The 16,416-nt window shown below is 44.3% G+C and overlaps 1 protein-coding gene across 2 annotated transcripts in view; it reads left to right on the top strand.

The window, feature by feature from the left end:
- The window catches only part of LRRC75A (leucine rich repeat containing 75A), a 622,026-nt gene that overhangs the window by 35,532 nt on the left and 570,078 nt on the right, over window positions 1-16,416 (top strand). The gene's annotated exons all lie outside the window — the stretch shown is intronic.

Consider the following 16,416-nt stretch of genomic DNA (forward strand, 5'->3'; position numbering starts at 1 on the left):
TCTCAAGTGTACAGTCAGTACTACGGTGTGCACCAGTAGATGCAAGGCCTGGAAATGACTTCTGGAAGTGATATATGCTGACATTTTCTAAGGACATGGAACAGAGGCCATTAACCTGGTAGAATAACATCACTTTCCCCTTACCCAGCCCACGGATGTTAATCAGGAGATGAGGGATGAGTGGATGAAGGGTTTGACTTCAGGCAGACTACAGAAGATACAGGTGTGCTGTAACTCTGAATGGGAGTAGAAGACACACAGACTGACAATGCTAGCATGGAATGGCTTCTGTGTTTAGCGCTCTTAAATTTCTCATTGCATTCTTTGTAATGTTGGAATGCCAACGGTGACTCCTTGGCCTTCTATTTTTTTTAAATAACAGTTTCTTCCTGTTTTTAACTTTTTTTTTTTTTTTGCTGCAATTTAACCACCCTGGTTTAAGCAGCGTGGAGCACAGGTTAGTAAAGTTGGTCCTGAAATTTGAAATTTAGTATTGTAGTACCCTCGTCTCTCCTTTTCCTATGATTTATGATGAATGTACTTATTCTGTCATCACTGTTCCCTAATTTTCACATCTGAGATTAGATCTGTGTTTGTGATTAGTAGGTCCAGCAGAGGATCGTTTTTAGTTGGGGCCTCTACCAAATGATACATGAAACTGTCCTGCAAGACATTTAAAAAACAACGAGCCCAAGATGTCTGAGCAGTTCCGTTTGACCAATGAATATTTGGATAATTGAACCCCCCCATGATAATAACATTGCCCTGCCTTGCCGCCACTTCTAACTGTGAGAGGAGATCAGTCTCCTCTTCATCCTTCAGGTTAGGGGGGCCAGTAGCATACAGCCACTATTAATTTACCTTTTGTTTATCCCTCTGAAGCTCCAGCCAAAAAGATTCTACCTCGTCCCTTGTCCCGTTGGCAATGTCATCCCTCCTAGTTACTATCAAGTCATTCTTGACATACAGGCACAGCCCTCCCCCTCTTCTGCCTGCCCTGACCCCCGATACAGAGAATACCTCTGGACAGTTGCAAGCCAGTCCTGTGAGCTGTCAAACCAGGTTTCTGATACTCCCACAAAGTTGTCATTCTCCTGGTAAATCAGCAGTTCCAGTTCTTCCATTTCATTACCCAGCTTCTAGCGTTTGTGAACATGCCTTTTTAATTTTGTACAAGCACATATTATTTTAGCCTTGTTTGTTCTAGCACCACAATAGTAATTTACCAATATACGCACCTTGGTTTTTGGGATCCTAGTTATGCAACCAATTACCAATGTTGCCCCCCCCTGTAGCACCCTGTGACCTTTGCTCAATGCCATCTATAGCTTCCACTGATCCCTACGCCACCCCCCCACCACCACCACCTAGTTTAACCAGTTCAGCCCCTGAAGGATTTACCCCCTTCCTGACAGGCCATTTTTTTGCAATATGGGACTGCGTCGCTTTAACTGACAATTGCGCGGTTGTGCAGCGCTGTACCCAAATAAAATTGACGTCCTTTTTTTTCCCACAAATAGAGCTTTCTTTTGGTGGTATTTGATCCTCCGAGTTTTTTTTTTTGTGCTATAAACAAAAATAGACTGACAATTTTTGAAAAAAAGACAAATATTTTTTTACTTTGATAATGTGTATGAATCGGTGCGCTTATTCAATTAATTGTAACCAAGTATGTATTAAATTAAAGATACATATACTTAATGAATCAAAATAAATGCCAAAACAATCCAAGTGCAAAACACAAAAAAACCCAAAGTGAAAACAATAAATATAAATGCATAAGTATAAAAAGTCCAAGTGCAAAAAATTTAAAGAAAGAAATTACTGATACTTACAAATGACCACCTACGTAGACCAGTATATAGCCCATTATAATCAACATCACAGGATTGAATGATTAAATCATTAAACAATTGAACAAGCTGGAATCAATTAGTAATAGAGTATACAAAATTCCTTATTATCAGTGGCGGACTGACAACTCATGGGGCCCCCAGGCTTAGAGATGGCCGCCATGTGGCAGCCATCTTTTTTTGACGCAACATGAATGTGGGGATACCCACTGTGGGGAGGAGCACCAAGCTCAGCGACATGCTGAGCGGCAGGAGACTAATGCTGGCCATACACTATACGAAAAATCGGCCGAACACATTTTCGAAAAACGAACGTTCGATCGTGACTGCAAACGATCGTGCCATCATGTAATGACCAATAAATCGTTTAGTGGACATAAATAAATAATTTTTTGTTCATTTTTTTACATATACCTAGTGCAGACAGTTCGGACGGGAAACACATTAACCTTGCAATTTATCGTACGTTTGGCAGAAATTTTCCAAACTTGCCGTTCGTTTTTTCCCCCACAAAAACGTCACAAACGATTATCGATTTGTGCCCATTAACTTGCCGAAAAACGAACGAAGTGTCTATATGAACGATTTTTCGGCCGATTTTTCGTATAGTGTATGGCCAGCATTAGAGCTGGTGACCCAGTAAATTCACCAGGAGCCTCTCATGGGCATTGCCACCTTAACAGCATCATGGGCCTCTGGGCACTGGGACCCCTACCAGGAAGATGACCTGCGGCATACATAGTGCACCATGGCAAACAATGGGCATGACCAGTGGGAGAGTCTTAAGGTGATTGAACAGAATCTGCATTTGCTGTATACAATGCAAACATACCACAGACCTTGTACCCATAAAATTCTAATTACTGTGTTGTAGCTGATAATCTCAGACACAAATGAATCTGTCAAATGATCATTTGTTTTTAAAATAAATGTTTCCATTATATGTTTTTTTTTTTTATGCACAAAAAAGGATATTTTTGGCTTACTGAGGCAACATTACAGTTTACAGAAGAACTTAATTAAAACCAGCAACTGTTGAGACAATGAACACCTTGGTCAGGTCTTTGTACAGTATAATGCACAGAGTACCTGGGTCATGAGTAAGTAACAAACAAAACAACATATAGAGTACAGCAGTCACGATGAGCCACACTCACATTAGAGTCCTCCCTTACATCAAAGTTCCAACATTCTCCCTATATATCACAGTCCACAGAGTGCCACCCTATGGGAGAGCCCCCCAGTGCGCCACCCTGCGGCAGAGCCCCCCCAGTGCGCCACCCTGAGGCAGAGCCTCCCAGTGCGCCACCCTGAGGCAGAGCCCCCCAGTGCGCCACCCTGAGGCAGAGCCTCCCAGTGCGCCACCCTGAGGCAGAGCCCCCCAGTGCGCCACCCTGCGGCAGAGCCCCCCCAGTGCGCCACCCTGAGGCAGAGCCCCCCAGTGCGCCACCCTGAGGCAGAGCCCCCCAGTGCGCCACCCTGAGGCAGAGCCCCCCAGTGCCCCACCCTGCGGCAGAGCCCCCCCAAAGTCACCTTCCATCAGTATCCCCTTATGCACACCTTTGCACTTTGGTGCTTGGTGTAGTAGGCAGCTGGCGGAAAAAGGCTTTTAAATAAAATCCACTTGTTGCAGGCTCTGAACTGCGCAAGTGAGTCGTAGAGCCAGCGAAATAGTGAACTGCTGTGGTTGGCCTCAGATCGGGCAGCGGGGCATGTGAATAAAAGCCATGCTTGATGTTTGCCATGTTATCCCCGCACAGGCATGCACCCAGACCTGCTCTGCTGCCTGATACGAGGCCAGGCTCAGCAGAGCACTATTCAGATGGCAACGAGTGGATTTTTCATGGGCATGGGATTGTTAGAGCAACTTCTATTGAGCAGCAGTGGGCACACATTGATCGTACAGTATACACCAGTGGTGGCTGGTGCTCACATTTTTTTGGGGAGGTGCAAACAAAATGGGAAAAATTTGACGGGCAGTGGCAAGCTATGGGTCGGGTGACGGTGAGCTGTGTCCTCCATGCTTACTCCCTGAGTCTCTTCTTTCTTCCTGCTAGGCATTCAATAGGAGCCGCCTGTCAATTCAGCCAGTCGTGTGGTGGGTATAAGAGCCGCACTTACTGATTGGCAGAGAGGAGTTTCAGTGTTAGTAAAGCAAATATTTATATATACACCGTATTTATAGGTGTATAACATGCACCCCAATTTAGGAGGGAATTTTAAGGAAAAAAAAACTTTTAGGAGGGAAGTTGAAGGGAAAAAAACTTACATTTAAACGCCCATCATTGCAGCCTTCTCAGTGCAGCCTTGCCCCAGTGCAGCCATGTCAGTGCAGCCTTGCCCCAGTGTCCATTGCAGCCTTGCCCCAGTGCAGCCTTGTCAGTGCAGCCATGTCAGTGCAGCCATGTCAGTGCAGCCTTGTCAGTGCACCCATGTCAGTGCAGCCTTCCCAGTGTCCATTGCAGCCTTATCCCAGTGCAGCCTTGCAGCTCGCTGAGCTTCAAAATCGCCGACCGCAAATTGAAAATGGCGCCGAAATACACAAAGCCGGTCCTCGGCTCTTCTAGGTGGCTCTCGTTCACTTTCGGCTCCACTCGTAGTCCCGCCCGGGATGGGCGTGACTGTGAGCGGAGCTATCCGAACCTAGCCGAGTACACTCGGCTAGGTTCGGGCGGCGCCCGAGTGAAGCCGAAAGTGGCCGAGAAGAGCCGAAGACCGGCACTGTGTATTTCGGCGCCAGCGGCGCCATTTTCAAATCGCGGTCGGCGATTTTTTTTTGGATCTGTCAGCTCAGGATCGGCGTATAACACGCACCAGCGATTTTCCCCTGATTTTAAGGGGAAAAAAGTGCGTGTTATACGCCGATAAATACGGTATTAATTTGCTTTTCTAACACATCTGGATGGGCTCCGAGTACTCTGCGCTCTAGGCCACCTTATTTTGAAGCCTATTAGAGCCTATGGCTCTAATCAAGTGCATGAAAAAAAAAAACACCCCCCCGCCGATGTGATTCAGATGCCCAGTGTCCTGAAAGGAGCCGGATGCCTGAATAGGGGGTGGCCACAGTGGCCATGGATAGATTTATGCGATGCATGAATCTATCCACTCTACATATAGGGGGGGTGGCGTGATAGAGAGGGGGCGGCACCCTTAATGGATGGGCCGCCACTGGTATACACACAAATGCATAGTATACATATATACACACACCAGCACTTTTCACCCAAAAATTATCCAGATAGAACACACTGCTGCTGCCCCCTTCTCCTGGCATGCTGGCACTTGTAGTGCCCCAGAAGCTCACAGACATTGGATGTGGTAATACTGTACAGAAGAGGAGACTGTGCCTGTGTACTGGTGGGCAGGTGACGAGTAGGGAGGTGTAGCAGAGATTATATAAGTTCAGCACATCCTTCCCCCAGAAGCATGGCACTTCTCACACACAGAACATCGATCTAACAGCAGCCCTGCTAGAGGTAACACAGCCTTCCCCCTCCCCCTCCTCACCAGGTTAAGCATTGATAAGAATACATTTAGTTCAGCTCAGCCAGCTTACCCTCTATCAGGCAGCAGTCCGTCCCACACTGCAGGCTGTCCCCTCCTCCCTCTCCTCTCCTCTCCTCCTCCTGTCGGCATCTCCTGCTCCTGTGTCAAAAAAGCCGTGCTGGAGAAGGGGGCGTGTACACTGTGCTCCCATTGGCTGAGGAGGCAGTGGAGAGGCGGGGCAGCTACAATCTCGAGATTTGTATAGCAAAATGTTGTCGGTAGTGGCCATTTCAGGGACAGATATTTTTTATATATATATATATAATATATATATATATATTATACAATATACAGATTTTTACAAACTGTCCCTGCTTTTGCTGAGGCTGGCAGCCCTGATGGGGCTCCCTAGTGGCTGTCGGGCCCTTGGTGAGTGCCCGAATGGTCAGTCCACCCCTGCTTATTCTACTTTATTACTAATTGTTTAATGATTTAATCATTCAATCCTGTGATGATGATGATAATGGGCTATATATTGGTCTATGTATGTGGTCATTTGTAGGTATGTGGTTTTGAAGAAGGGCGTTATCTATATTAGCCCAAAACGTCACCATGTATACCATGCATTTTTAATGGCGCACAGATGCCGTGCCATGTCATGTGATCATGGCAAGCGCATGATGCGCCGTGACACTTCTGCGACGTCATCGCGCTTTGCACTGCACATGTGCCAGCGTCTCTTTATAACCCCAGGCGGCGCATCTGCTCCATGTGGACGCTGCTGCTCTGGGGTTCTCTGAGAGACAAACGCTATCATTCTTCACTAAGGTAAAATACATGGCATGATGTACGTGGTATTAGAGTTAATATTTTTTCCTTATTTCTAGTTGTTTTGTTTTTAAAATTGCGATCTAGGAGACTGGAATTGGTTTCCCTTCCTAGATTCTCCATCGATCGGCTGGATTAAATAACTGGCATATTCAAATCATTATTGCAATAGAAGCAATGCCTACATATATTTTGTGTCATTGTTTTGCTTTCTTACAAAACTTTTGTTAAGGAAATGTATTTATTCTCCTATTATTCTTTCTGTAGGATTGATATCCCCATAATTCCAGCTACATACTGTTCTGCACGAACCCGCTACTGGGACCTACATTTTGGGGATTCTTGTGAGGGATCTTTCGAGCCTTGAGGATTTATCCTTTATTTGGTGACTTTTTTTCATTCTGGATATGTGTCCCCATTCTTGCTCAGCACCATCCTAATAATATTTTTAACAAATATCTGACTCCATGAATGTAGTATTGGTACAGTAGGGATGGAAAGTATTCAGACCCCCTTACATTTTTCACTCTTTGTTATATTGCAGCCATTTGCTAAAATAATTTAAGTTAATTTTTTTCCTCATTAATGTACACACAGCACCCCATATTGACAGAAAAACACAGAATTGTTGACATTTTTGCAGATTTATTAAAGAAAAACTGAAATATCACATGGTCCTAAGTATTCAGACCCTTTGCTCAGTATTTAGTAGAAGCAGCCTTTTGATCTAATACAGCCATGAGTCTTTTTGGGAAAGATGCAACAAGTTTTTCACACCTGGATTTGGGGATCCTCTGCCATTCCTCCTTGCAGATCCTCTCCAGTTCTGTCAGGTTGGATGGTAAACATTGGACAGCTATTTTTAGGTCTCTCCAGAGATGCTCAATTGGGTTTAAGTCAGGGCTCTGGCTGGGCCATTCAAGAACAGTCACGGAGTTGTTGTGAAGCCACTCCTTCGTTATTTTAGCTGTGTGTTTAGGGTCATTGTCTTGTTGGAAGGTAAACCTTCGGCCCAGTCTGAGGTCCTGAGCACTCTGGAGAAGGTTTTCGTCCAGGATATCCCAGTACTTGGCCGCATTCATCTTTCCCTCGATTGCAACCAGTCATCCTGTCCCTGCAGCTGAAAAACGCCCCCATAGCATGATGCTGCCACCACCATGCTTCACTGTTGGGACTGTATTGGACAGGTGATGAGCAGTGCCTGGTTTTCTCCACACACACTGCTTAGAATTAAGGCCAAAAAGTTCTATCTTGGTCTCATCAGACCAAAGAATCTTATTTCTCACCATCTTGGAGTCCTTCAGGTGTTTTTTAGCAAACTCCATGCGGTCTTTCATGTGTCTTGCACTGAGGAGAGGCTTCTGTCGGGCCACTCTGCCATAAAGCCCCGACTGGTGGAGGGCTGCAGTAATGGTTAACCTTCTACAACTTTCTCTCATCTCCTGACTGCATCTCTGGAGCTCAGCCACAGTGATCTTTGGGTTCTTCTTTACCTCTCTCACCAAGGCTCTTCTCCCCTGATAGCTCAGTTTGGCCGGACGGCCAGCTCTAGGAAGGGTTCTGGTCATCCCAAACATCTACCATTTAAGGATTATGGAGGCCACTGTGCTCTTAGGAACCTTAAGTGCAGCAGAAATTTTTTTGTAACCTTGGCCAGATCTGTGCCTTGCCACAATTCTGTCTCTGAGCTCTTCAGGCAGTTCCTTTGACCTCATGATTCTCATTTGCTCTGAAATGCACTGTGAGCTGTAAGGTCTTATATAGACAGGTGTGTGGCTTTCCTAATCAAGTCCAATCAGTATAATCAAACACAGCTGGACTCAAATGAAGGTGTAGAACCATCTCAAGGATGATCAGAAGAAATGGACAGCACCTGAGTTAAATATATGAGTGTCACAGCAAAGGGTCTGAATACTTAGGACCATGTGATATTTCAGTTTTTCGTTTTTAATAAATCTGCAAAAATGTCAACAATTCTGTGTTTTTCTGTCAATATGGGGTGTTGTGTGTACATTAATGAGGAAAAAAATGAACTTAAATGATTTTAGCAAATGGCTGCAATATTACAAAGAGTGAACAATTTAAGGGGGTGTCAATATTTCCCGTCCCCACTGGATGTGCACACTTTTTTGGCTACGATGTTTCCATGTTTGACACCGTTTGCTTTGTTGTTTTCTGGAAATCTAGACTTTGTCTTCTCTATTTCAGAGCATCTCCAACTATCATCTCCTTCATGCCCCTGAAGAAGGGATTTATCTTGAATCTTCCGAAATGCGTCGGTCCATAGGAGAAGTGCTCTTTTCTTGTATACTATATATAGATTTTATGTATCACTTTGTGTGTGGTTGTTATCTTTGACCGTTACACTGCTTTTATGAAATAATACATTTTTCTATTTTTTGAAAATATTGTGTCTTCAAAAGTTCGCCCTTAAAATCCCTCTGTACCAGGGGGTACTTATTCTTTATATACAATATATTTGGAATGGTGGCAACAATAAATGGAGCTTTTCCTCCATAATGGTTCTTCTCAGATAATTATGCACTTTTGATGCTATCTTTGTATCTTCAATATATATTTTTATGTGCAGCAATCCCATTTACTTTTTCTATATTTTTGGCCCTTGGAAAGGCCAAATTGCTTGCACATTTTTTTTTTTTTTTTTAAAGATATTTTTATTGGTTTTAGGTTCTACACGAACCAACAGACACAAAACAGTCACAAAGAAAAAAAAAACAAAAAAAAGACAAAAAAAAAAAACAAAACACACATGAATATCTGATCCATTCAGTATACACAGGCGATATACAATCAGTGGGTAGATCACACAGGTCATTGTAGGCATGTTATTTCGTTTCAAAAGAGTTAGGAAATTGGTAATCGCAACAGTCAGATATGTGCATTTTTACACAGCATTACCATAGTAATGGACCTGGCACTTGGGGTCCCTGTGGCACGGCCTATCAATGATCAATTGTATTCAATTTTTGGAAAGAGTTAGTGGACTATCCAACCATTTCCCCCAGATTTTATAAAAGGTTTTATTTCTTTTACGAATTTCAAAGGTTAGTTTGTATAATGGAATAGAGTCATTGATAAGTTTTAGCCAGATGGACTTCAAAGAGGCCTGTGCACCTTTCCAGGACAGTAGAATAGATTTTTTAACATAAAAATAAAGAATACGGAGCAGTCTCTTGGCATGTGATGGTATGTGTAAATCTCCAAATACTCCCAATAAGCAGTTCTTAGGGTGTATTATATTGGGAAGGCCCAACACAGTTGAAATAAAACCACCCACTTCTTCCCAGAAGTCACTAACTATTGGGCATGACCAGAAGCAATGTAAAAAGTCTGCCTCCTGGCCGCAGCCTCGGAAACAGACAGCTGATGGCAATAGACCCATCCTATGCAGTCTGGCCGGGGTGAGGTGAGTTTGATGAAAAATTTTAATTTGTATAATACGGTCTCGGGAGGAAATGACAGAGGTTTTATATGTGTCACTAAATTCTGTCCAATCGTCGTTTGCCATATCAATATCTAATGTCTCCCACTTCTCCTGTGCTCTGTGAAACCTAGGGTTTGAGTCAGTCACTAAAGCTGCGTAATAGGTGGAAACTAATTTAGAGGGTTCTGGTTGCCTAAGTAGTTTTTCCAGTGGAGGCAGATCAGTGACATCATCTAGGGTACCGAATTGGGTATGTATGGCATGTCTAAGTTGATAATAATAAAATAAATGAGATTTTGGTAGATCAAAGTCTGTACTCAACTGAGAGAAGGTTTTAAAGCCCTGCGTAGTATATAAATGGCATAGATATTTAACTCCTTTTGAATACCAACGATTGGCATCTGGAAAAGAGTATAGTTCTTGCAGATTGGGATTGAACCACAAGGGGTTATTAGGGGATTTTGTCCAAGAATGTTTCGATATTTTTGTAGTAATGTGTTTAAACAGTGAGAGGGAGACTGAGAGCAGAGAGGTTCCAGGGCGGTCTGGGACCTGACCTCTATATATTATGTTATGTAAGGTTTCATGGGAGGATGCGATAGCCCCCTCTGTGGCTGTACAGGCATTAGCTGGATCTGGATTCATCCAGTCATGTATGTGCACCAGCTGAGATGCCATGTAGTAAAGGAAAAAGTTAGGGAATGCTAGGCCTGCCAGATGGGCTGGTAACCTCAAGGTCTCCAGTGCCACTTTGGGGGATCCGCCCCTCCACAGGAAAGAAGTACACATCGTATCCATGCGTTTGAAAGTAGCTTTGGATATTTTACATGGGGAGTTAGAGAGGATATAGAGTAGTCTAGGTAAATAAATCATTTTAAGTATATTGGCCCTCCCCATGAGGTCTAACGGTAGATCCATCCATTGTTTAGTTTGCTCCTGGAGGCGGGTCAGCAAAGGGTCAAGATTATTAGTGGCATACAAAGATAAAGGAGCCTGAACCAACACCCCAAGATATCTAAAAGAAGACACCACTTGAAGCTTAGAGTCTGGGTGCACCTGAGGGGGGTCACTCACATCTAAAGGGAAAAGACTGGACTTATCCCAGTTAACTCGGAATCCTGAGTAGTCCCCGAAGGTGTTGACCTCTTCCAGTAACGCCCCCAAAGACTCATCAGCATCTGCCAAATATACCAGTGTATCGTCTGCGTAAAGAGAAATGCGCTCTTCTATATTTTCAATTGGGAGGCCTTTAATTATAGGGGAGGAGCGAATGCGAACTGCAAGCGGTTCCATAGCCAGAGCAAATAACAGAGGTGACAATGGGCACCCCTGTCGAGTGCCCCTAGTAATTGGGAAGGAGTCAGTAATAAATGAATTAACCCTTATCTTAGCCGTTGGGGAGGTGTATAGAATTTTTATCCATTTTATCACTCAGGGACCAAAACCATACTTCTGCAACACCCAAAAGAGGTACGGCCATTCCACACTGTCAAATGCTTTACAGGTGTCCAGTGACACAATGACACGTGTAGAAGGGCAGTCATGTGGATACTGCAAGTTATGGAACAATCTGCGTATGTTCATTCTGGTAGACCTGCCCGGGATAAATCCACCCTGGTCGCTATTGACCAAAGATGTGACCACAGTATTTAAACGATTTGCTAATATCTTGGCCAGAATCTTAACGTCCACGTTTATAAGTGAAATTGGACGGTAAGATTCACAGTGAAGTGGGTCCTTGCGGGGCTTCAGCAGAAGAACTATCAAAGCCTCCCTCATTGATGGAGGAAGGATCCCAGCCTCCAGGGCTTTGTTATAGGTTCGGAGAAGGAAGGGGGATAGGAGATCCTTGAACTTAGCATACCATTCAGTCGGGAAACCATCAGGTCCGGGGGTTTTATGTGCCGGCATTTGGGAGATAGCTGCTGTAATCTCTTCTACCGTGATAGGTTCCTCTAACATGTCTCGTCCCTCATCTGACAGGGAGGGAAGGGATATGTCAGCCAGATAGTCAGACAACTGGGAGTCGTCATAGTCAACCCTGGAAGTGTACAATTTACTGTAAAAATTTAGAAAGGAGTCTAGGATATCCCATGGGCTGTCACTGATCGTACCTTGAGCAGTCAGGATTCGTGGTATAGAAATGGGGGTATGCTCAGGTTTGGTCAGATATGCCAAGAGACGTCCTGCTTTATTACCATATTCAAACGATTTTTGTGAGACATACAACATGCGTTTTTGTGTGAGATCCAGCAAACGAATTTCATATTCCCTACGGCACTGTAGCCATGTCTCTCTAGTGTCAGAGACAGGGTTAGAGGCATAGGCAGATTCTGCACTTAACATAGCATTTTCTAATTCCTCAGTGCGCATCTTGTTATTTTTACGTAGAATTCCTGTAATAGACATAAAGGTACCTCTTAATGTGGACTTAAACGCATCCCACTCCGTGGGGGGGTCTACTTTGTCTAAGTTTTGCTTCCAGTAGTTAGAAATACTCGTCCTACACTCACCCTGCACTATCTCGTCTTCCAGCCAGTATGAATTCAGGCGCCACAAAACAGGTCCCGAACCTGGAAGGATAAGAAGGGACACAGACAAGGGGGCATGATCGGAAACCCCCCTGGGCAGGTATGAGACGGCGGAGACGACCGGAAGGGTCTCCGTCGACGCAAAAGCCATATCTAGCCTAGACATAGTATGGAAGGAATCCGAATGGCAGGAAAATTGGCGTTTCTCCGGATGTTTCCATCGCCACACCTCCGTCAGTCCATGAACCTGAGCCCAGTCTACAAAGGAGGGAAAAGATCTGCCTCCCCCACCCAAGCGATCCACCGTTGGGTCCAGGACTGCATTAAAATCCCCTATATAAAGCAGAGGGCCCAAGGGTCTATTCAGTAAGTGCAGGGATAATTTAGAGAGTACTTCCACTGAGAATGGAGGGGGAACATAGACGTTCACCAATGTAAAGATTATAGTAGAAATTCGTAATATAAGAACAATATACCTCCCCTCTGGGTCTGTTTTAACACTAATTAATTCAGCTGGAAGGGATTTAGCCAGGAGTATAGATACACCTCTTGAGTAGTTAGTGTGGGTGGCATGATATAGCTTAGAGAGCCAGGGACGTTTTAGAGCCCGTACCTTAGAACCTGTCAGGTGAGTCTCCTGGAGGCAAATAATGTGAGGGTGACATTTTTTTAGTACAGAAAAAACCAAGGATCTTTTCTGAGGTGCATTCAGGCCCCTAGTGTTCCAGGAGACTATCCTAAGGGGTTGTGCCATAATAAAACAGGAAGTGGTAAAGATGCATAAGTAAACCTCTGAGTTGGTATCAATATAAGTAGATAGGCCGCGCCACCTGAAGCACACACAAGCACATAACAAAAAAATGCGTGGGTCTGCCGATAAGGTAACATGGACCATGAACATTTTCCCTGCTTTACCTTAGAAAAAAACATTGGACATATAAATGACCACAGAGGTGTTAATAAACCTCTACATGTAATAACCCGGTATATTTTTGATGACCTTCCATTAGCAAATGATATAGGTGTGTTAGAAAGGACATAAAAAATAAAAAGGGGAGGGAAAAACAAAAAACAAAAAACATGAAAAAAAACCCCAATCACCTTTTTCTTTAAACCTTCGTGCCCCCCTCCCCGCTTAGCCATCCCAAACACAGCAAGCTTTGGATCCCTAAACTAAAAGTCCTTCCTAACTAGGAACTGCGGAAGAAAAAAAACTGTACCGTGGCCTCGCCACAAGCTGGTAAGGGGGGTAACGTGGGGTCTGGTGAGGCTCCCAACTATTGACCGAAGAGAGAGGGAAGAGAGAGAAAGAGAGAGAGAAAAAAAAAAAAAATCCTCTTTCTCTCTATTCCCCTCCTCCTAGTAGACAAGTCCTGTTGAAGGGTAGATGAGCTGGTTGTTCACATGGAGAAAAAGACAAAACAAAAGGAATGGTGTACAGGGAGAAGAAAAAAAAAAAAAAGGAAAATAATATCCTTCCTCTCCCCCTTCTTTGGTGGATAATTGTTCTGGTGTGATTGTTCCAGTATGCAGGTCCTCACAAGATGCAAATCGTAGCAATGCAGGCTGGGTTGTAAAGTAGAAGGGACCCCAAAAAAAAGGGTATATGAAAAGGGGAAAGAAACCAAAAAAAAAAGGGGGGGAGAAACTCCCTCATTGCAATAAGGGGACATGCAGATTGTTGACGCTGTAACTTGCATAGCAGGATGTAGATCTTTCCTTGCAGGTTAAGAGTGTCCTCAGTCTCCTCTGCTTCTATGTGCTGCACCATAATGATCATTCAGCCATTTCATGGCCTCCTTAGGATTAGTATAGAAGTGGGCCCTACCTTCATGGATAATGCGCAATTTAGCAGGGAAAAGCATGGCGTAGGAGAGACCTTCTGTGCGCAATCTAGACTTCACTGCTGAGAAGGAGATCCGCTGGCGTTGAACTTCCGCAGAAAAGTCCGGATAAACAGAAATATTATTGCCATTGAATGAGAGCGGGCCTTTTTCACGTGCCAGACGTAGGATGGCAACTTTATCTTGAAAGTTAAGGATACGTGCTATGATGGATCGCGGTGGGGCTCCCACTGGGGGTGGACGAGGGGGAGTGCGATGTGCACGTTCTATAACATGTGAGAATGAGGGTGCATCTTTACCGAAAATGTCCCGCAGCCATGAGTAAAGAAACTTTTCAGGATGGGAACCTTCCGCGCGTTCTGGGAAACCCACAAATCTGAGATTGTTCCTGCGAGAGCGATTTTCCAAATCGTCGATTTTAGCGCGTAGTGCCGCCATCTCACTTGTGGTATCACGTATAGTAACAGACATGGGGTGTACAGTGTCTTCTAATGTACTAATCCGTTCCTCAGCATCCCCTGTGCGGTCTCTGAGATTCTGGACATCTTGTTTCAATAAAGAAAAGTCCATACGGATAGAGGCTATTTGAGTGGAGAGGGAGGCCTTGCAGTCCTGAATAGCCAGCATAATTGTAGATAATGTAGGCTCAGCATGGGGGGAGTCTGTGGTCTGACTAAATTCAGCAGATTGCTGTGATTCTGGTGTCTGCAGGGGTTCTGTAGGTGTGCGGAATATAGCAGGAATAGATGCACTCACCCCTGTTACAGAGTCCTGGATGGCTGAGGAGGAGGGCTGCAGCGCGTCTGAGTGCCCTGCATGTGTCTCGGCGCCATTTTGCCTCCGGAACCGCGCTAGTTGTTCCGCCGTGTGTGAGGGCCGCGGCGGCCCGTATTTCACCATGTCAGCCAGTCTGGAGGATGCCCACAGCCGTGGGGAACCGGAGGATGTCTTCCACGAGGATCTAGGACCCAGGATAGCTGTAGGATGGTCGTTGGGAGCCGGAGCTGTGTGTCTATGCGACTGCTCTCTTCTGCTTGCACATTTTTCATAAACCATTGTGCACCTTGCCCTTTGAACTTTTATATAAAAATACCCATAGCGCAATATTGCTAGTAAAAAATACAAAATGTATTCAATAACTGCTTACATAAAAGTTCGGTGACATCCTCAGTACAAATAGGAGTAGGAACACAATCACCTCCTCACCACACTTCCATGCTCTGTGGACACCAGAAATTACATCAAAAGGCTCTCGCCCGACACGTTGCGTCACAGGTCACATGATCCTCAGGGATTTTTTACTTTCTGTTATAATACATATCCAAAAAAGAAAAATATTAAAAAAAACAAATGTATTCATCAGTTTAGGCCACTTTGTATTCTACATATTTTTGGTAAAAAAAAAAAAAAAAAATCGCAATAGGTCTATGTGGATTGGTTTGCGCAAAAGTTATCCCATCTACAAACTACGGGATAGATTTATGGACTTTTATTTATTTATTTTTACTGGTAATGGCAGCGAGCTGTGACACTTTTTGGGGACCAGTGACATTACATTGATCAGTGCTATAAAAATGCACTGATCAATGTATAAATTACACTGGCAGGGAGGGGTTTAACACTAGGGGGCGATCAAGGGGTTAACTGTGTTCCCTGGGTGTGTTCTAACTGTAGGGGGGATGGGCTGCCATGGACATGACAGGGATCACTGGGAACAGAAGATCTTTCACATGTCTCCTGTCAGAATGGGGATCCTCCTTGTTTACAAAGGCAGATCCCCGTTCTGCCTCTGTGTACAACGATCGAGTCTGCTGGACCCGCGGGCACGCTCCCGCAAGCTCACATGCATGGACCGACCTACGGGTATGTCGGTTCGCACAGGAGAGCCGACCTGCCGCAGTATATGTGCTGCGACTGGTCGGCAAGCAGTAAAACTCCTTCAATTCTATGCCCATTTTCTCCCCCAACAGAGCTGCACTTTAGTTGTATCTCGTCCCTACTTTAGAACCAGTAAGTGACCAGTCAGCCCAGTTCTCCATGAACCCAAATCCCTCCTTCCTACACCAGTTCCTCAACCATGTAGGATAATGAGGAAAACAATCTGCATGAGATACAAGACAGTGTAGCTGATCAGGAACAGTATAAAACCAACAAAAAGAGGGAAAATACTGTATATCATCAGTGCTGCTAAATGAAAGCAAAGAAAATGGTTAAATCTGTTAAGAAATAAGACAAAAACTTTTTAGGTATAACGGTGACGGGAAGGAAAAGTACTGTGACATCACAAAAAAGAGAACCATGGGTGGAAGGAAAGAAAATATTTTTAATCAATTTCTTCTTAAAGTCCTATTAAGTGCACAGAGTGTATATTAGATATATAAATTAATGGGCAATCCATTAGCGTCCATCCTATTTCTTTTTTTTTTTGT

Source organism: Aquarana catesbeiana, linkage group LG02 (assembly GCF_042186555.1).
Source record: "Aquarana catesbeiana isolate 2022-GZ linkage group LG02, ASM4218655v1, whole genome shotgun sequence".
NCBI classification, from domain to species: Eukaryota; Metazoa; Chordata; class Amphibia; order Anura; family Ranidae; genus Aquarana; species Aquarana catesbeiana.